Raw genomic sequence first — 21,937 nt, forward strand, 5'->3', positions numbered from 1 at the left:
TATTCAACTTATTTATTAATGATATAGAAGATGGGATTAATAGCACTATTTCTATTTTTGCAGATGACACCAAGCTATGTAATATAGTTCAGTCTATGGAAGATGTTCATGAATTGCAGGCAGATTTAAACAAACTAAGTGTTTGGGCGTCCACTTGGCAAATGAAGTTTAATGTAGATAAATGTAAAGTTATGCATCTGGGTACCAACAACCTGCATGCATCATATGTCCTAGGGGGAGCTACACTGGTGGATTCACTTGTTGAGAAGGATCTGGGTGTACTTGTAAATCATAAACTCAATAACAGCATGCAGTGTCAATCAGCTGCTTCAAAGGCCAGCAGGATATTGTCGTGTATTAAAAGAGGCATGGACTCACGGGACAGGGATGTAATATTACCACTTTACAAAGCATTAGTGAGGCCTCATCTAGAATATGCAGTTCAGTTCTGGGCTCCAGTTCATAGAAAGGATGCCCTGGAGTTGGAAAAAATACAAAGAAGAGCAACGAATCTAATTAGGGGCATGGAGAATTTAAGTTATGAGGAAAGATTGAAAGAATTAAACCTATTTAGCCTTGAAAAAAGACGACTAAGGGGGGACATGATTAACTTATATAAATATATTAATGGCACATACAAAAAATATGGTGAAATCCTGATCTTTGTAAAACCCCCTCAAAAAACAAGGGGGCACTCCCTCCGTGTGGAGAAAAAAAGGTTCAAGCTGCAGAGGCGACAAGGCTTCTTTACCGTGAGAACTGTGAATCTATGGAATAGCCTACCGCAGGAGCTGGTCACAGCAGGGACAGTAGATGGCTTTAAAAAAGGGTTAGATAATTTCCTAGAACAAAAAAATATTAGCTCCTATGTGTAGAAATGTTTCCTTCCCTTTTCCCTTCCCTTGGTTGAACTTGATGGACATGTGTCTTTTTTCAGCCGTACTAACTATGTATGTATGTAACTATCTTGTACATGAATTTCATACTACCCTACTTCTGAAGGGCTGCCTAAAAGTATATTTCAGTAAATGATGTACTGAGTATGACGATTCATATAAATCAAGCATAAAAGTAAACCTAACAAATAATCAGTAGAAGAAATGAAAGATACTATAATGAGTAGTTCTGGGATATAGGCAGAGACATATAGTGAAAGGCTAGATACACATGACAGGCTTAGTGACCGTTGATGTCAATGAGACACATGGTGTAAGATCATTTCAGTCGGTAATCCCTTAATTTCCAGTAGAATCTCAACAGCAAGTCACAGGTCAGTTAAGGGATTCGAGAAGCCGTTGGTCTGCGGGACAGTACATTATAATTTATAACACCTACAAAATTGGCTTTATTTTTGATTTTTTTTTCCAAAATGTTTTTATTTAATTTTAACAAAGCTTTTAATATAACGAGGGTACGGAAGAGGGAAGGGAAGGGGAGCAGAAAGGGTAGGTAAGACATAAATCGATATTGATGTCGAACACTTACACATCAGATACTCAGTCAAAATATCTCAAACAGTAAGAGCATCATAACGGATAAGTCCAAACATGAGCGGTACAATGGTAAATCAGAATAATGTATGTATACTCACAATATAAACAGTACAGAGAAGAGTACTGTGTACCATTTAGATATACTGTATATCAACCATAGGGGAGCGAGGGAAAGAAGGTTTAGCACATGAAGGAAGACACGCGAGGCACTTACAGGTGAGCGAAAAGGCTCATTCATCAGAGTAGCGTAGTTTAGGTGATTACAAAACCGTTTATCATAAGGTGATTGGTGGAGCGCCAGCTACTGATTGGTCAAGATACCATGTGGTATATTGAAAGTCGTTTTTGTTTGATCCTGGGCGGGAGCGTGTCAATAAATGTTTCCCATAAGGAAAATCATTTTTTTAACTTTTATTTCTTTATACCCAGTCCATCCTGAAAATATGGGAAAGTTTTTCCAAAAACAATTTTAAGGGTGGGGCCTGAGGCGAAAGCCAGTCTTGTAGGATGATCTTACTGGCTGCACTAGAAATGATAAAATGCATTTTTTTTTGCATTGGAAGCGCATGGAGGAGCGTCTGTATCCAAAATACCAAAAAATGTCCAAGCAGGAGAGAGCTTTACAAAATTACTAAGTGTTGTAGTGAAAAGGTTTCAACTATATTCCAGAACTGGGGGATAAAGGGGCAGCCCCGGAAACAGTGGTAAAGATAAATTGGCTTTCTAAATATTTCCAGTATGTCAAATTTCTACTGAATCTGTCTGTGTTCATTTACAATTTAACAAGTGCATCAAGAAAAGTAAATATTGCAGCTGTATCAGTGGAAACATGGTAAAAATAATGAGAAATATAGAGCAGGTTATGTGTTATACATTATTATCAATATATTTATAATCAGTACAAATTGACAAAATCCCATTTCATATAAATTTATTACTGTCTATAAACCTGGGCATTATCACTAGAATATTACATTGTTCAGAGGATTCCTACAAATATATTACACATTACTGAGGACTATCACTAATATATCCTACTATCAGTGGCGTACAGTCCCCTCAGTAACTATAGGGGTCGCAGCAGTTGCTGTTGCGCCCGGGCCCTGAAGCCAAGTGTGCCCAAGGTCCCCTTGCACAACACCTGCCCAAAGTTACTGTAGTAACTGGGGCCTACGTAGTAAACTGTGGCCATGTATCTAAGCCTATCATTTGTTTAACTTTTTGCTGGGGCAATATATCTATGTGTGTTACTGACTGCTGGGGACCTGGTGTATAGGCCTATCATGTTTGATACTGCTTGCTAAGGCCCTGTATCAAAGCCTATCATGTGTAATACTGTCTGCTGAGCTAATGTTTCTAAACCTATCATGTGTAATACTGTCTGCTGAGTCGATGTATCTAAGCCTATTGTGTACTACTGTCTGCTGAGCTAGTGTATCTAATACTATCAGGTGTGATAATGTCTGCTGAGCCAATGTGTTTAATCTGATTCAGTGACGTCACTATAGGAGTCATAGATAGATAGATAGATAGATAGATAGATAGATAGATAGATAGATAGATAGATAGATAGATAGATAGATAGATAGATAGATAGATAGATAGATAGATAGATAGTGTAAAGGATCTGCCAGGCACAGCTTCGGGGTTAACGCCCATAGATAATCACTCTGCACCTGCTTCTATGTCTGTGAGACTGACTCCATCTTCCACCACTCAGGGTGGCAGGCTTAGGAGTGAGAGAACCTATCACAGCCTGGCCAGACGGAGCTGGCTCCCGCCCTCTGTCTATTTATACCTGCCTTTCCTTTTCCTCCTTGCTTGTGATTTCTTCTCATTTGGTTTCCTGGCCCTGCTGCAGCTTCTTGTACTATTGTCCTTGCTTCATATTGACCCCCGCTTGCTGACTACTCTCCTGCTCTGCGTTTGGTACCTCGTACACTCCTGGTTTGACTCGGCTTGTTCACTACTCTCCTGCTCTGCGTTTAGCACCTCGTACTCTCCTGGTTTGACTCGGCTTGTTCACTTCTCTTGTTGCTCACGGTGTTGCCGTGGGCAACTGCCCCTTTCTCCCCCTAGCTCTGTGTACCCTTGTATGTTTGTCTGTCGTGCACTTATTGAGCGTAGGGACCGTTGCCCAGTTGCACCCCGTCGCCTAGGGCGGGTCGTTGCAAGTAGGCAGGGACTGAGTGGCGGGTAGATTAGGGCTCACTTGTCTGTCTCCCCACCCCCGTCATTACATAATCACAAGCCCATACCTAGTCTACCCTGGTCCCTGACACCACTATGGACCCCCTTGAGACCCTGGCTCAGCAAATCCAGGGTCTCTCCCTACAGGTCCAGGCCCTGGCTCAGAGGGTCAACCAGCCTGATGCTACCATGGTAGTCCCCCTCACCTCACCTCTTGAACCCCACATCAAGTTGGCCGACCGGTTCTCAGGGGACCGGAAGACTTTTATCTCCTTTCGGGAGAGTTGTAGGCTCTATTTTCGTTTAAAGCCCCACTCCTCAGGTTCTGAGAGCCAGCGGGTGGGTATAATTATGTCCCGGCTCCAGGAAGGGCCCCAAGAATGGGCCTTCTCCTTGGCTCCTGACGCCCCTGAACTTTCCTCCGTTGATCTTTTCTTTTCTGCTCTCGGACTCATCTATGACGAGACTGACAAGAATGCTTTTGCCGAGAGTCAGCTGGTGACCTTACGTCAGGGTAAGAGACCTGTTGAGGAGTATTGCTCTGACTTTAGGAAGTGGTGCGTAGCTTCTCGGTGGAATGACCCTGCCTTAAGGTGCCAGTTTAGGTTGGGTCTGTCGAACGCCCTGAAAGACCTGCTAGTTAGTTATCCCTGTTCTGACTCCCTAGACCAGGTTATGGCTTTAGCGGTACGACTTGACCGACGTCTCAGGGAACGACGACTTGAACGTCTTGATGTTTTCTCCTCTGACTCCCCCATGATGCCTCCCGAGGTTCCGTTGCTTCGTTCCTCCCCGGAAGACTCAGAGGTACCTAAGCAACTCAGGGCCTCCGTGTCCCCCCAACAACGTAGAGATTTCCGCAGGAAGAAGGGTCTCTGCTTCTACTGTGGGGAAGACAAGCATCAAGTGAACAACTGTCCTAAGCGTAAGAATGCAGCCGGAGAACTTCCGCGCCTAAGTGATCATCGGGGAGGTCACTTGGGCGCACAGGTATTTCCCGTAAATATGAAACGTAATAAAATCTTGCTTCACTTTCAGGTCTCTTTTGGTGATAGGTCTGCTACCGGCAGTGCCTTCGTGGATTCAGGGTCTTCTGCTAATATCATGTCTGTGGAATTTGCTATGTCTCTAGCTATGCCTTTGATTAATTTGCCTAAACCTGTCCCGGTAGTGGGTATCGACTCCACTCCTCTTGCTAATGGTTATTTTACACAGCATACCCCTGTTTTTGAACTCCTTGTTGGCTCCATGCATTTGGAGCAGTGCTCTGTACTGTTAATGCAGGGATTATCGTCCGATTTGGTTTTAGGCCTTCCCTGGTTGCAGTTGCATAATCCCACGTTTGACTGGAATTCTGGGGACCTTACCAAGTGGGGTAATGAATGCTTGACGTCATGTTTTTCTGTTAATTCTATTTCTCCCCCTGAGGAGGTGAACACGCTACCTGAGTTTGTTCAGGAGTTCGCCGATGTTTTCTCTAAGGAGGCCTCCGAAGTGTTACCTCCTCATAGAGAATATGATTGCGCAATCAATTTGGTACCAGGAGCTAAGCTCCCTAAGGGTAGGATATTTAATCTCTCTTGTCCCGAACGTGAAGCCATGAGAGAGTATATCCAGGAATGCCTGGCCAAGGGTTACATTCGCCCCTCTACTTCTCCGGTAGGTGCTGGCTTCTTCTTCGTAGGGAAGAAGGATGGTGGTCTTAGGCCATGCATTGACTACCGAAGCTTGAATAAGGTCACTGTAAGGAACCAGTATCCACTTCCTCTGACTCCTGATCTCTTTAATCAGGTTCAGGGGGCCCAATGGTTCTCTAAGTTTGATCTACGGGGGGCTTATAACCGTCTCCGCATCAAAGAGGGGGATGAGTGGAAGACTGCATTTAACATGCCTGAAGGTCATTTTGAATACCTCGTCATGCCCTTTGGGTTGTGTAATGCTCCCGCGGTCTTCCAGAATTTCATAAATGAGATTTTAAGAGACTACCTGGGGGTATTTCTTGTAGTGTACCTTGATGACATACTTGTGTTTTCCAAGGACTGGTCCTTCCACATTGAGCATGTCAGGAAGGTGCTCCAGGTCCTTCGAGAAAACAAACTGTTTGCGAAGACCGAAAAATGTGTGTTTGGGGTGCAGGAGATACCATTTTTGGGCCAAATCCTCACTCCTCATGAATTCCGCATGAACCCTGCCAAGGTCCAGGCTGTGGCGGAATGGGTCCAACCTGCCTCCCTGAAGGCGTTACAGTGCTTCCTGGGGTTCGCTAATTATTACAGGAGGTTTATTGATAACTTCTCGGTCATTGCTAAGCCTCTTACGGATCTCACTCGCAAAGGTGCTGATCTCCTCCACTGGCCTCCTGAGGCTGTCCAGGCTTTTGAGGTCCTTAAGAAGTGCTTTATCTCGGCCCCGGTGCTGGTTCAGCCCAACTAAATGGAGCCATTTATCGTGGAGGTTGATGCGTCCGAGGTGGGAGTGGGGGCTGTCTTGTCCCAGGGTACCAGGTCCCTCACCCATCTCCGTCTCTGTGCCTACTTCTCCAGGAAGTTTTCACCCACTGAGAGTAACTATGATATTGGCAACCGCGAACTCTTAGCCATTAAATAGGCATTTGAAGAGTGGCACCACTTCCTGGAGGGGGCTTGGCACCAGGTAACGGTCCTTACCGACCACAAGAATCTGGTTTTCCTAGAATCTGCCCGGAGGCTAAACCCGAGACAAGCTCGTTGGGCGTTATTTTTTACCAGATTCAACTTTGTGGTTATTTATAGGGCTGGGTCTAAAAATGTTAAGGCTGATGCACTGTCACGTAGCTTCATGGCCAGCCCTCCTTCGGAGGAAGATCCTGCTTGTATTTTGCCTCCAGGTATAATCATTTCCGCTATTGATTCTGATTTAGTCTCTGAAATTGCGGCTGATCAAGGTTCAGCTCCCGGGAACCTTCCTGAGGACAAGCTGTTTGTTCCCCTGCAATTCCGGCTAAGGGTACTTAGGGAAAATCATGACTCTGCACTATCTGGCCATCCAGGCATCCTGGGTACCAAGCACCTCATTGCCAGAAAATATTTGTGGCCTGGGTTGCCTAAAGACGTTAAGGCCTACGTCGCCGCTTGTGAAGTTTGTTCTAGGTCCAAGACTCCCAGGTCCCGACCAGCGGGCTTGCTATGTTCTTTGTCCATTCCCCAGAGACCTTGGACCCATATCTCCATGGATTTTATCACCGATTTGCCTCCATCTCAAGGCAAGTCAGTGGTGTGGGTTGTAGTAGACCGCTTCAGTAAGATGTGCCATTTTGTGCCCCTCAAGAAACTACCCAATGCTAAGACGTTAGCTACCTTGTTTGTCAAACACATGCTGCGTCTCCATGGGGTCACTGTCAATATTGTTTCTGATAGAGGGGTACAATTTGTTTCATTGTTTTGGAGTGCCTTCTGTAAAAAGTTGGAGATTGATCTGTCCTTCTCCTCTGCCTTCCATCCTGAAACTAATGGCCAAACTGAGAGGACTAATCAGTCTCTAGAACAATATTTAAGGTGTTTTATCTCTGACTGTCAATATGATTGGGTCTCATTCATTCCCCTCGCCGAATTCTCCCTTAATAACCGGGTCAGTAACTCGTCAGGGGTCTCCCCCTTTTTCTGTAATTTTGGGTTTAATCCACGGTCCTCTTCCGTTTCACCTGGTAGTTCCAACAATCCCGAGGTAGAGGTCGTTCATCGGGAACTGTGCACAGTCTGTGCTCAGGTTCAGAAGAACCTAGAGGTGTCCCAGAGCATACAAAAAACTCAGGCAGATTGAAAACGTTCTGCTAACCCCTTGTTTATGGTCGGGGATCTGGTGTGGCTATCGTCTAAAAATTTACACCTTAAGGTCCCGTCCAAGAAGTTTGCTCCCCGGTTTATAGGGCCGTACAAGGTAATTGAAGTCCTCAATCCTGTCTCCTTCCGACTGGAGTTGCCCCATCTTTTCGAGTACACGACGTGTTCCATGCCTCCCTCCTTAAACGCTGCTCCACGTCCTTGGCTCCCTCGAGGAAACCTCCGGTCCCTGTTCTCACCCCTGAGGGGGCAGAATTCGAGGTGGCCAAGATTGTGGACAGCAGGATGGTCCAAGGCTCCCTCCAGTACCTGGCCCATTGGAGAGGATAAGGGCCTGAGGAGAGGACTTGGGTACCTGCTCGGGATGTTCACGCTGGGATATTGGTCAGGAGGTTTCACCTTCGTTTCCCCAGTAAACCAGGTCCACTTAGAAAGGGTCTGGTGGCCCCTCATAAAAGGGGGGTACTGTAAAGGATCTGCCAGGCACAGCTTCGGGGTTAACGCCCATAGGGTGTTCTTTTAAATACCACTGTCAATGTTGGATGCTTAATATTGCTCCGTACTGCCTACTAGCAGTTCTATTCACCATCTACCCTGCAGAATATCTGCTTTAGTTAGGGATAGGGACAATGGCCTGCCGAGGCTGCACGCTGGGCAGCTGACTTAGTTTGCTCTGCACAGGGGAACGGAGCCGAGCTGTGTCTGAGTAAAGTCCGTACACAGACAGCTGATAGCGGCTCTCCTTCCCCCAGCCCTCACCACGTGTGTGTGAATGACCTGGTAGCTCAACTTACATAATAAATAATAAAGAAACTGTGCTTCAGTATACTAACTGCCTGACAGGCAGAGTACTCACCCCTGCAAGGCACTGGAGCTCGTTGTTCAGGCACACTGCCTGTGTGGCCGCCCGTCCGGGAGCACGGCCGATCTGTTACTCCCCCTTGCAGAGCTGTCACAGCATAGCAGTTTCAACTCTGCTATGCCGAGATACACATACATGATAACACACAAGCTGTGATTCGCAAGTCATTGACTGCCTGACAGGGCAGAGTATTTGCTGATACATCATTCACAGGTCACTATCTAGGCAATTCAACAGTGCTGTCACTTGTTGTGGCTTGTTCCTTTCCTACTCCTGTGTAGTTGCTGGCACGCAGCAGTTTCGACTCTGCTGTGTCGTGTCTGCTCACAGGATATTTGTGCATGCAATTTATGCAGTTATATGCATGTAAATGGAACCCATTGCAGCAAGATTGATGTAGGGGTTTCCCCATCGCTGGGCTTTATCTACAGCCCGTTGGAGGAACCTTATTAATAATTTTTTGCTTGCAATTGACTGTTTTCTCACCAACACTGAGAGGTCAGTCGTCTATATAAATCAATATACTACTATAGAATTGGAGCAATTTAATTTAGACATAATTTGTCATATTGTGCCAATCTAGGGGACTTTGGCGCAACGTAAATTACATCCAACATTGTTTTTAATAACAATTTAATAATAAAGTATTTTTATTTTTTATATCTATGAAAAACACTACTTTTCCTACTCCCCCTGTTCCTTCAATCATACATTGACAATCGGTGGTGTACACCTAGTGTGAGTTACTCCGACATATATTATATATAAATTGTACGGGGGTAATACCCATCCAAATATTTAACGCCCATAGATAATCAGTCTGCACCTGCTTCTATGTCTGTGAGACTGACTCCATCTTCCACCACTCAGGGTGGCAGGCTTAGGAGTGGGAGAACCTATCACAGCCTGGCCAGACGGAGCTAGCTCCCGCCCTCTGTCTATTTATACCTGCCTTTCCTGTTCCTCCTTGCTTGTGATTTCTTCTAATTTGGTTTCCTGGCCCTGCTGCAGCTTCTTGTACTATTGACCCTGCTTCATATTGACCCCGGCTTGCTGACTACTCTCCTGCTCTGCGTTTGGTACCTCGTACACTCCTGGTTTGACTCGGCTTGTTCACTACTCTCCTGCTCTGCGTTTGGCACCTCGTACTCTCCTGGTTTGACTTGGCTTGTTCACTTCTCTTGTTGCTCACAGTGTTGCCGTGGGCAACTGCCCCTTTCTCCCCTTGTCTGTTTGTCTGTCGTGCACTTATTGAGCGTAGGGACCGCCGCCCAGTTGTACCCCGTCGCCTAGGGCGGGTCGTTGCAAGTAGGCAGGGACTGAGTGGCGGGTAGATTAGGGCTCACTTGTCTGTCTCCCCACCCCCGTCATTACAGATAGATAGATATACAGATAGATAGATAGATAGATAGATAGATAGATAGATAGATAGATAGATAGATAGATAGATAGATAGATAGATAGATAAAGATTTGGGGGGGACAAACATATGTGTTGGGGTTTGTGCACCTGATGTTTTAAGACCCTAGCAAAGTCCCTGGCTGTTAGTGCTGCATCGATGCATCACTTAGACCCAGTGATGCAGCTGAAAGTTATGGGTGGGCCACGGCCAATGACTGTGAAGAGAAGTTGGGGGGGCCATGAAGAAGTTTTGCACCGGGACCCATGAGTCTTTCGCTACGACCCTGCCTACTATCCACTTAATTTTTACTTTTATTTCAATATATTTAGGCAGGAATGTATTATAAGATCTTGTTCTGGACATTATTGGTGGTAGATATCTTGTGGCTATTATTATTAGCATACTACCGATTTTTTTCAGTAGCCCTGTTGTATTTTTAAGGCCTTAATCATACGGCCATATTATGCCTCATTACAATCTCCAAATTGTACAGAACTGAAAAGTGGTACCCATAGAAGTCTTAGGGCCTTACTGTACCTCTGATACCACCGATTTCATACAGAGACATAAGAAGCTTTTTCTGTGTCGTGTTCTATTGAATGTCGTATTATGGAGGTGTTCTCCTTTAGAAAAAAAAATGATTTCCATAATATGTTGCTGTATGGTAACCCCAATACAGCAGCACAGGGAATGCCTACAGCTCTGTAGTACTTAACCACTGTGTTCTCCATAGAGGCTACGTGTACAAATTACACTGCTCAGCTATAACATTAAAAGCACTGACAGGTGAAGTGATTAACATTGATTATCTCATTACAATGTCACCTATCAAGGGGTGGGATATATTAGGCAGCAACTGAACAGTCAATTCTTAAAGCTGATAGGTTGAAAATAGATAAGCGTAAGGATCTGAGCAACTTTAAACAAGGGTCATATTGTGACAACTAGATGACTGGGTCAGATCATATCCCAAATAGCAGATCTTGTGGGGTGTTCCCGGTATTCATTGGTTAGTATCTACCAGAAGTAGTCCAAAGAATGACAACTGGCAAAACACCAACAGGGTCATGGATGGCCAAGGCTCCTTGATGCACTCATTGGAGCGAAGGCTATCCCCTCTGGTCCAATCCCACAGAAGAGATACTGTAGCACAAACTGCTGAAAAAGTTAACACTGGCTATGATGGAAAGGTACCAGAACACAGTTACATTTGGTTCATCATATCTGAGTGCCCCCAGGTGACCCCTGCAACTGCCAAAAAAATCTACAATGGGCATGTGAGCATCTGAACTCAGGGTTGCCAACCTCCACTTCAGAAATTTCTGGACACCTGAGCTAAAATTCACGGACAGACCAAAATTTTTACGGACACATTATAAAATCGTTGCCTGTTCAGTGTGCAGTGTGCTAAGAGTGACTCACAAATCACAGCCCCGCTTGATGTTTTCTCTGATTAGAGTCGTTCACTTTCTCTTTTTTACTCAATCCAGCCCAGACCACTGTGACGACATATTCCAGCCATCACTTATCTCTGCAGAATTTGACACACAGACATGTTGGTTTCTCACTTTTCCAGCACCCTCCCCACCTATACCCCATCCTCTAAACAAACTCGTAATCCACAGTGCCCCAGATGGTAATAATGATCCCTCAGTGCTCGACACAATAAAAGTGCCCCCTCAGTAACTGTGCCCCCTGCAGATAACACCACACACAGCCCGCCTTGTAGATAGCCACACAGCTCCCCCCTTGTAGATAGCACCACACACAGCCCCCTTGTAGATAGCCACATACAGCCCCCTTTGCAAATAGCCACACACAGCCCACCCTTGTAGATAGCCACACACAGCCCCACCTTGTAGATAGCCACACACAGCCCCCTTGTAGATAGCCACACACAGCCCCCCTTCCCTTATAAGTAGCGCCGCACAACCTTCTCCACCCTTCCCTTGTACTTAGTGCGGAGAGCGGTAGCCAATCGCTACCACTCTCCACTATGCCTGACATGACTCACCGTCAGGAGTAGAAGGTGGTCATAATGCGAAGCGGTGCTGCGGAGGATCACTTTTGACATTTTGGCAGATGCGCAGTGCAAAGTTCCGGGAGACTGCAGAAAAATCTCGGACGGTGCTTTTTTCTGCCGGACGCTACACCCATTTTTGCGGACGGTTGGCAACCCTGTCGGAACTGGACGATAAAGCAATGGAAGAAAGTGGCCTTGTCTAATGAATCACGTTCTATGTTATGTCATGTGGATGGCTGGGTGCGTCGCTTACTTGTGATAGAGATGGCAGCAGGAGGTACTATGGGAAGAAGGTAAGCCGGCAGTTTCCAGGTCAGTACCATAGACTTTGAATGGAGCGGAAGGGTGTATGCCCAACCTGCGGTCCATTCATAGCAGCAGGTTTTGTGCTGGGGAAACGGACCCCTGTACTGGTGATCGGTAAGGGTCCCAGCCGTCAGATACACATAAATTTCTGCGACTGAAAAGCATTTTCATCCATCTGAATGGGACTTGCAAAAATCCATATAACTGCTGCAGAAGATAACCTCATTCAATTGGATGGAACTGATTTTCAGTTGCAGAAATTTCTCCAACAAAACTGCAGCGTGTGAACGTACCCTTAAAGGAGTTGTCCACGACCAGACAACTGATGACCTATCCACAAGATAGGTCATCAGTATATAATCTGTGCGGGTCCGACACCCGGACCCATAACCGAGCAGCTGCTCCGACTGCCTTTGGGCGCTGGATGTTTTGAAGGGTATGCAGTAGTTTGAGTCAGAAGCAGATGGCTCCGACTACTACATAGAAGCAATTCTGCAGCTCTGCTCCTCTTCACTTGAATAGGAGCAGAGTTGCAATACTGCAGCTCGGCTGCTATTCCGTGACCGGAGCCATCTGCATCCGGCATGGACGTGTGGTGCCCGGAGGCAGCCAGAGCAGCTGATTGGTGCTGGGTCCGGGTGCCGGACCCCCATCGATCATATACCGATGACCTATCCTGTGGATAGGTCATCAGTTGTCCGCTCATGAACATCCCGTTTAAAGTAAAGCAGAGAGTTCAGGAGTACGGAAAGTAAGGTAAGAGCTCTGCTGCCTGGCTAAGCTGCATTCTAAACAGAAATAAGACAATGTGTACAGGTGACAACCCCAGCAGGAGATGTGATGGCTACCCATGGTTGTTGTCATCTTTGAACCATCTTTCAGTATTATAATTTTGGCCCATATAATAATAACAACACAAACAGGAGTTACTGTATATTAAACAAGACATAGACAAGGCTCCATCAGCATCTACTTGGGAAGCTTTCATTTTTGTGCTCTTTTATTGTTATGCCAGTGCTGATGTTTTTCTTTTAAGCTAGAAAATGAAACATTCTCTCTTCTTGAATCTCTTATGGAAGCTACAGATAATACTAGGAAAGATAAGCCAATCTAAAAGAATAAACTTCCTGTATGCTATAGACTCCATGGAGTAGCTTATATTTACCCTGCGCGTTGTGTAAACTTCTTCAATATAAACTTACTGTTCGGAGAAGCTGTCTGTTTATTTACATGCCTACTAAAACAACCCTGGCAAACAATGCCATAACGGTTAGGCTGGGTTCACACGACCTATTTTCAGACGTATACGAGGCGTTTTTTGCCTCGTTTTACGTCTGAAAATACGTCTCAAATACGTTGTCAAACATCTGCCCATTACTTTCTATGGGTATAACGCTGTATTGTTCCCACGACGCGTAATTTTACGCGTCGTACGGCAATTACGACGCGTAAAATTACGCCTCGTAAAAAGAAGTGCAGGACACTTCTTTGGACTTTTTGGAGCTGTTTTCTCATAGACTCCAATGAAAACAGCTCCAAAAACGGACGTAAAAAACGCTGCGAAAACGCCGCGAAAAATGCAGCGAAAAACGCGAGTTGCTCAAAAAACGTCTGAAAAGCAGGGGCTGTTTTCCCTTGAAAACAGCTCTGTATTTTCAGACGTTTTTGGTCACTACGTGTGCACATACCCTTACCATTAGGACGAGGACTCTCAAACATCCAATACACTAAGCATTGTCTGAACATGCTTCTATGTAAACTATCCTTGCTTTACAGTTAGGGCATGACCACACGTGGCGGATTTCCTCCGCAACTGTCCGCATCAATGCCGCACAGAATCTGCGTTGCAGATTCTGCTGCGGATCTGCACAAAATGTGCAGAAAATTGATGCGGACTAGCTGCTGCGGACTGCGGGAAAAGTGCTTCCCTTCTCCCTATCAGTGCAGGATAGAGAGAAGGGACAGCACTTTCCCTAGGGAAAGTAAAAGAATTTCATACTTACCGGCCGTTGTCTTGGTGACGCGTCCTTCTTTCGGCATCCAGCCCGACCTCCCTGGATGACGCACCAGTCCATGTGACCGCTGCAGCCTGTGCTTGGCCTGTGATTGGCTGCAGCCGTCACTTAGACTGAAACGTCATCCTGGGAGGCTGGACTGGAGACAGAAGCAGGGAGTTCTCGGTAAGTATGAACTTATATGTTTTTTACAGATACATGTATATTGAGATCGGTAGTCACTGTCCCGGGTGCAGAAACAGTTACTGCCGATCGCTTAACTCTTTCAGCACCCTGGACAGTGACTATTTACAGACGTCTCCTAGCAACGCTCCCGTCATTACGGGAGCCCCATTGACTTCCTCAGTCTGGCTGTAGACCTAGAAATACATAGGTCCAGCCAGAATGAAGAAATGTCATGGTAGTAAAAACAATACGCTCCGCAGCACACATAAGATCTGCGGACTTCATTGCGGAATTTTGACTCTCCATTGAAGTCAATGGAGAAATTCCGCCATGAGTCCGCCACTGCTCCGCAACAGACAGAGCATGCTGCGGACACCAAATTCCGCTCCGCAGCCTATGCTCCGCAGCGGAATTTTACGCCTCGTCTAAACGAACACTGCTAAATTAAAGTGTAAGTCAATGGACAAACGGCACCGCTGCGGATTAACGCTGCGGAGTGTCCGCAGCGGAATTTAAGTGAAATTCCGCCACGTGTGAACCCGCCCTTAGAAATCAGGAGAAGTGCAGGTGAGGCAGTTATTTACTGCATGTAGGGTACTTGCTTGTGTGTGACTGCTGACATATTACTACCAAAATAGATTTACCCAGCAACAACTGCTCGTGCCCCAGCAACCAGCCTCTGGCACTACCTGGAAGAGGATCAGCTGCAGGAACAGTTAATCCCACCTAAAACAAATACCTGCTTTTGGATACAGCTGTTTACGGCAAATATTTAGCTTACACAAGGGTATAAACCTATGTACCTCACTCACATCTGGAAAAATGGAGTTATGAAGTCCCGTAAACAGAGGTTTCTTTTCCATTCCGCGTTTGAAAATTACTTCTAGGAGAGATAGTTCAAATAAGAATGTCAAATATTTCAATGTATTACTGTAATTCTAAGGATATTCAGTAGTGTAAAAGAGTTTCATTACTTCTCATTTTTCAACGGTTTCTATTTTTTACAATAGTCCAGGTCAAGTATGTCATGTATTTATGGAATCACTAATAAAATGTTCCCAATTTTATAAAACATGTATATATTATACGCCCTCTACTATATTTGGATTTGTTGACTGTGATTTTTATTCAACTTTTTCTTTTTAATACAAAGAAAAAAGAAATTATGGGGTAGACAATGTTGCTATGCAGAAGAATGGTTACATGCAAAATAAAAAGGCAAGGAAGAAAATTTCTGAGCAAATTGAACAATGTGAGTTCCATGGTTAGTTAGCCATTCAGAAGATATATCGTACTGGGGATAGAGAAGGACATTGTAGAACAAAAATAAAATGTATCCTAGCTGTAAGTGTTAAATAGATGGATAAGGATGCATTCAATTAACCCCTTAATGACCGGGCATGTTTGTACCTTAAAGAGGCTCTGTCACCAGATTTTGCAACCCCTATCTGCTATTGCAGCAGATCGGCGCTGCAATGTAGATTACAGTAATGGTTTTATTTTTAAAAAACGAGCATTTTTGGCCAAGTTATGACCATTTTTGTATTTATGCAAATGAGGCTTGCAAAAGTACAACTGGGCGTGTTTACAGTAAAAGTACAACTGGGCGTGTATTATGTGTGTACATCGGGGCGTTTTTACTTCTTTTACTAGCTGGGCGTTAGGAATGGGAGTGTATGATGCTGACGAATCAGCATCATCCACTTCTGTTCGTTAACACCCAGCTTCTGGCAGTGCACAGACACACATCGTGTTCTCGAGAGATCACGCTGTGACGTCACTCACTTCCTGCCCCAGGTCCTGCATCGTGTCGGCCACATCGGCACCAGAGGCTATAGTTGATTCTGCAGCAGCATCAGCGTTTGCAGGTAAGTAGCTACATCGACTTACCTGCAAACGCCGATGCTGCTGCAGAATCAAATGTAGCCTCTGGTGCCGATGTGTCCTCGCTCGTCTGACACGATGCAGGACCTGGGGCAGGAAGTGAGTGACGACACAGCGTGATCTCTCGAGAACACGCTGTGTGTCTGCACTGCCAGAAGCTGGGCGTTCTGAAGAGAAGTGGATGATACTTCTCGTCAGAACGCCCAGCTAGTAAAAGAAGTAAACACACCCCGATGTACACACATAATACACGCCCAGTTGGACTTTTACTTTAAACACGTCCAGCTGGACTTTAGCAAGCCTCATTTGCATAAATACAAAAATGGTCATAACTTGGCCAAAAATGCTCGTTTTTTTAAAATAAAAACGTTACTCTTATCTACATTGCAGCGCCTATCTGCTGCAATAGCAGATAGGGGTTGCAAAATCTGGTGACAGAGCCTCTTTAAAGGAACAGTGTTACCACAAAAATTTTTTTAATATGTTAAAGATGTTAGTGCTTTATTAAAAACGTTTGGATTAATTTGTGTGTTTGTGTGTTATTTTTTCTTATTTTTACACTTTTTCTTCCCTATGGGGGCTGCCATTTTTTTTTCCATTTCTGTATGTGTCGATTAACGACACATACAGACATGGAATACGGCAGCTACAGTCCCATAGGGACTGCGAACGAGGCCCGTTCCATCCACTTCTGTGTACGCCGTCTGTGTGGGAACGGCGCATGCGCTGCTCCCACACAGTCCAATTTGAAATGCGCGCCGTCCGGCGCCATTTTCCTGTGGACCGGAAGTCGCGGCCGGACAGTAAGATTACTACTTCCGGTCGCGGCTTCCGGACTTGTGCACTTAGACCAGCGGCAGCAGACGGAGCGGACGGGCCGGAGGGAGCCACGGCGGCAGGAGCAGGTAAGAGATTTCTATGTATGTTCGTGTTTGTGTGTGTTTACTACTGTATGTAAACCTACTACACTGTGTGTTAGCTCAAAAAATGGCGACACACAGTGTAGGAGGTTAGACCGTTCAATCCCCTCGTTTATCCCGGCACTAGCCAGGATAAAGGAGGGGGGGATGCTGAGAGCTCACTAGAGTGAGGGCTTTTTACCCAATTTTGCAGCATAAAGCAATGTGGTTGCTTTACCACATGCAATGCTGCAATTTTGGGAATGGCTACATCTAGTGACCAGCAATGGGAAATATTATAAATTAGAATCCAATTGAATCCAATTTATAATATTTCCTGACTCGTGAAAAAAAAAAAAATTAGAACAATGTTTAATCACCTATACACTAATTGTTTAACTAAAAAAAAAAAAATAATGTTTTGCTGGCAACACATTCCCTTTAATGACCAAGCCAGATTTGTCAAATCTGGTATGTCTGACTTTATCAGAGAATAACTCTGTGAAAGTTTTGAATATCCAAGTAATTCTGACATTGTTTTTTCGTCACATGTTGTACTTTATTTTAGTGGTAAAAGTAGACTGATACAATTTGCGGAAATTAATTAAAAAATAGAAAAATGGAAGAAATTTTGTAAAAATAACCATTTTTCCCTATTTTTAACTGCAATATGTCAGATATGTACACACATACTGTACAATTTTTTTAATTAAATATATATTTCTATCTCTTTAATCTATTTTGGCAGCACTTTTGAAAAAATAAAATACATTTTCAGCAATTTAGAGGACTTACAAATTGAATAATAATTTTATAAATTTTGAAGTACATTTTGTTTTCCTGCACCAAGCCAGGTTTTCAGAGGCTCATAGGTCTCAGAGTGATGGAAACCCCCACAAATGACCCCATTTAGAAAACTAGACCCCTTAAGGTATTTACCTAGGGGTATAGTACGTATTTTGACCCCACAGTTTTTTGCTAAATTTAATACATAGCAGGTGAAAAAAAAAAAAAATTCCCTTTTATTCATAAAAGTATCAGTTTGAAGACCAATTTCTGTGTAAAGCGATCATGAGAATGAAGAAACACACCACAAAATCTATCACCCTGTTTCTCCTGTTTTCAAAAATACCAACATTGTGGCCCTAATGCGCTGCCTGGACACATGGCAGGACCCAAAAGGAAGGGAGCACCCGGAGGCTTTCAGGACTCATATTTTGCTTGAAAATGTTTTAGGCCCCACTGTACATTTGGAGAGGCTTTGAGCTGCCAGAACGAAAGAAACTCCCCATAAACGACCCCATTTAGAAAACTAGACCCCATAACGTAATTATTTAGGTGTATAGTAAGTATTTTGACCCCACAGTTCTTTGCTAAATTTAATGCATATCAGGTGAAAAAAATAATAATTTCACTTTTTTCATAAAAGTATTCGTTTGAAGACCGATTTCTTTGTAAAGCGAACATGAAAATGAAGAAACACACCCCAAAATCTATCACCCTCTTTCTCCTGTTTTCAAAAGTACACTCATATTTTGCTTGAAAATGTTTTAGGCCTGACTGTACATTTGGAGAAGCTTTGAGCTGCCAGTACGATAGAAACTCCCCATAAACGACCCCATTTCGAAAACTAGACCCCTTAAGGTATTTATCTAGGGGTATAGTTAGCATTTTGAGCACACAGGGTTTTCGCTAAATATATTGGAATTAGTCTGTAAAAATTAAAATGTACTTTTTTTCTGAAACAACATAGAAATTTTTATTATTTACAAGGAATAACGAAGAAAATGCACCCCAACATTTGTAAAGCAATGTCTCCCCGATTACGACAATAGCCCATATGTGGTAATAAACTGCTGTTTGGACCCACAGCAGGGCTCAGAAGGGAAGGAGCGCCATTTGGATTTATGATTTTGCTGGAATGGTTTTCGGTGCCATGTCGCAATTGCAATGCACTGGAGGGACCAAAACAGTGGAAACCCACCAAAAGTGACCCCATTTTGGAAAAACCTTCAAGGAATTTTCCTAGGGGTATAGTGAGTATTTACACCCCATGGGTCTTTTGCAGAGTTTATTAGAATTAGGGCGCCAAAATTAATATCAAAATTTTTTCCACTAAAATGTTGAATTTTCTCATTTTCACAAGGGATAAAGGAGGAAAAAAACAACCATTTTTTATAAAGCAATTTCTACCGAGTACGGAAATACCCCACATGTGGTCATAAGTTTTTTCATTAGAAATGAATTAACCCTTTCAGGACTGATCCATTTTTTGCTTTCATATTTTAGATTTTCGCTCCCCGCTTTCCAAGAGCCATAACTTTTTTATTTTTCCATCAATAGAGCGGTGTGAGGGCTTATTTCTTGCGGGAGGAGCTGCAGTTTTTATTGGTACCATTTTTTGGTACATAAAAAGTGATTCAAAAGTTGTATTACATTTTTTTTTTAGAGCGAAGGTGACAAAAAAAAAAAACAACGATTTTGGCGGTTTCAATTAGTACATTTTTTTAAGGTGTGCACTGTGCAAATTAAATAATAGATAGGGAGAAAAAAAGTCATGGCCTGATGAAGACGCAATTTCTGCGTCGAAACGCGTAGCCTATTATCTACACTTCAATAAAAACCTACATTGGTTTAGCAGCGCCTTCATTGGTCTCTTTTTTCCTATCTCCTATCAAATTAAATAATGGTATATTGTAATAGTTCTGACTTTTACGAACGTAGCGATACCAATTTTGTTCATTTTTTTACATTACTTTAGAAGAAAAATGCGAAAAGGTGGTTTTTTTTTAACTTTAAAAAAAAAAAATTCTCACTACTAATAACTATAATTCTTCTACACATTTTATTAATCAATCCCCTTAGGGGACTTGAGCCAGCGATCATTGGATCACTGGTACAATACACTGCAATACTAATGTATTGCAGTATATTGTTATTCTTACAGGCTTCTGTAACAGAGCGATCGCTGTACCTGTCCTTTAGTACCGAGGGGGCCTGCTGTAATACACAGCCGACACCCGCAGCGTATGGAGCGGGCTCAGCACGTGAGCCGGCTCCATACATCAACCGCCGCACCATGACGGGCAATTAAGTCATAGTGCGCAAAGGGGTTAATGCACAGCGGATGGTTTAAAGTGAAAATTGCAATTTTCCACTGATATGCCATTTTAGTGCATAATATTTTGTGCCCAGTTTGTGCCACAGAAGACAAATACCTCATAAAACGTTAAGCGGGTTCTCTCGGGTATGGCGATGCCATATGTGTGGGCGCAAACTGCTGCTTGGGCACACTGTAGGGATCAGAAAGGAGGGACGCCATTTTGCTTTTGGAGCGCAGATTTTGCTTGGTAGTAGTTTTGTTTGGGGTTTTGCTGGTATTTCAGTTTATAATTTGGGGGCATATGTAAACTGTGCGGAGTACATCAGGACATAATAAGAGGGTATAATAATGGAGTAAATAAATAATATTTCATAGATATGTGCCCGGTGTCGCACTGATAAATGGCGCCCGATCTTATCCACTTTTGGACACTCTGCACATTTTGCATCGTTATATTCTGAAGGCCAGAACTTTTTTATTTTTTCACCACCGGAGCCCTGTGAGGGCTTATTTGTTGCGGGACAATCTGTCGTTTTCATTGGTACCATTTTGGGGTACGTGTGATTTTTTTTGATCACTTTTTATTCAATTTTTTTGCAATCCTGAGCAAAATACAGGAATTCTGACACAGTTTTTTAGGTTTTCTTTTTGTGGCACTCACCGTATGCTATAAATTAAATTTTTACTTTATTCTGCGTGTTTGTACGATTACGGCGATACCATATGTATATAGGTTTGGTCCTTTTTTTTAGCGTTTGCACAATAAAATGACTTATTTATAAAAATAAAAAAAAATTCTGTGTCACCATATTCTGAGAGACATCATTTTTTTATTTTTTAGTCAAAAAAGCGGTGTAAGGGCTTGTTTTTATTGGTACTATTTTTGGGTACATGCGACTTTTTGATCACTTTTTATTCTTTATTTAGGGAGCAGTGGTGACCAAAAAAATTGTGATTCTGTCGTCGTTTTTTATTGATTTTTTTTGGGGTGTTCATTGTGCGGGAAAAATAACATTACAGTTTTATAGTTGGGTTCGTTACGAACGCGGTGATACAAAATATGTGTACTTTTTTAACGTGTTCATTTTTTTTCTATAATAAAAGTCTTATTATAGGAAAAAAAAGCAGTTCATGTTTATATCACTTATAACTTTTATTTTTACACTTTTTTTAACCGCTTCCCGACCGCCCACTGTATATTCACGTCGGCACTTGCTGGGATCTGTGCAGTGCCGACGTGAATTCACGGTGGGTGTTAAAAGCGAGATCCGGGTGTCTCAGAGTAGTGCTGACACCCGGATCGCGCTGTTAACCCCTGCCTCTGTTCCCGGAGATATGATCGGGACCTGATTAGTTCAGGTCCCGGTCATGTGATCGCAGGGAAAGTGTGTTGTAGCAACGAACTGGAAAGTTTGTTGCTATAACAAACTGGAAAGTTTGTTGCTACAACAAACTTTCCCGGGGACCGATTGCAGGTGCTGCAGTCGGTTATAAGGCAGAACCGGGTGCCATATAACAGCCCCCGGGTCTGCTATGCACAGCAGCCTATGAGAACCAGCCGGATGCTGGTTCTCATTAGCTTCCTGTCAGTGTGACTCTCAGCGTCACACTGACAGTTTATAATACGTTACACTACCTAGGTAGTGTAACGTATTATAGCAGCGATCATTACTGCCAGTCTTCAAGTAAAACAAGTAAAAAGTAAAAAATAAAGTAATAAAAAAGTTTTATAAAAGTGTAAAAACAAGTTATAAAAGTTAAAAAAAAAATAATGCTT

General features: G+C 43.6%; 1 long non-coding RNA gene across 1 annotated transcript in view; it reads right to left on the reverse strand.

Moving 5' to 3' along the window:
* LOC142760822 (uncharacterized) overlaps nucleotides 1-21,937 on the reverse strand; it is a 31,023-nt gene that overhangs the window by 7,304 nt on the left and 1,782 nt on the right. Inside the window, exon 2 of the long non-coding RNA XR_012883417.1 lies at nucleotides 15,087-15,157. This is a non-coding gene — a long non-coding RNA (uncharacterized LOC142760822). The remainder of the gene's footprint in view (nucleotides 1-15,086; nucleotides 15,158-21,937) is intronic.

The sequence above is a fragment of the Rhinoderma darwinii genome, chromosome 4 (genome assembly GCF_050947455.1).
Source record: "Rhinoderma darwinii isolate aRhiDar2 chromosome 4, aRhiDar2.hap1, whole genome shotgun sequence".
Lineage (NCBI taxonomy): Eukaryota > Metazoa > Chordata > Amphibia > Anura > Rhinodermatidae > Rhinoderma > Rhinoderma darwinii.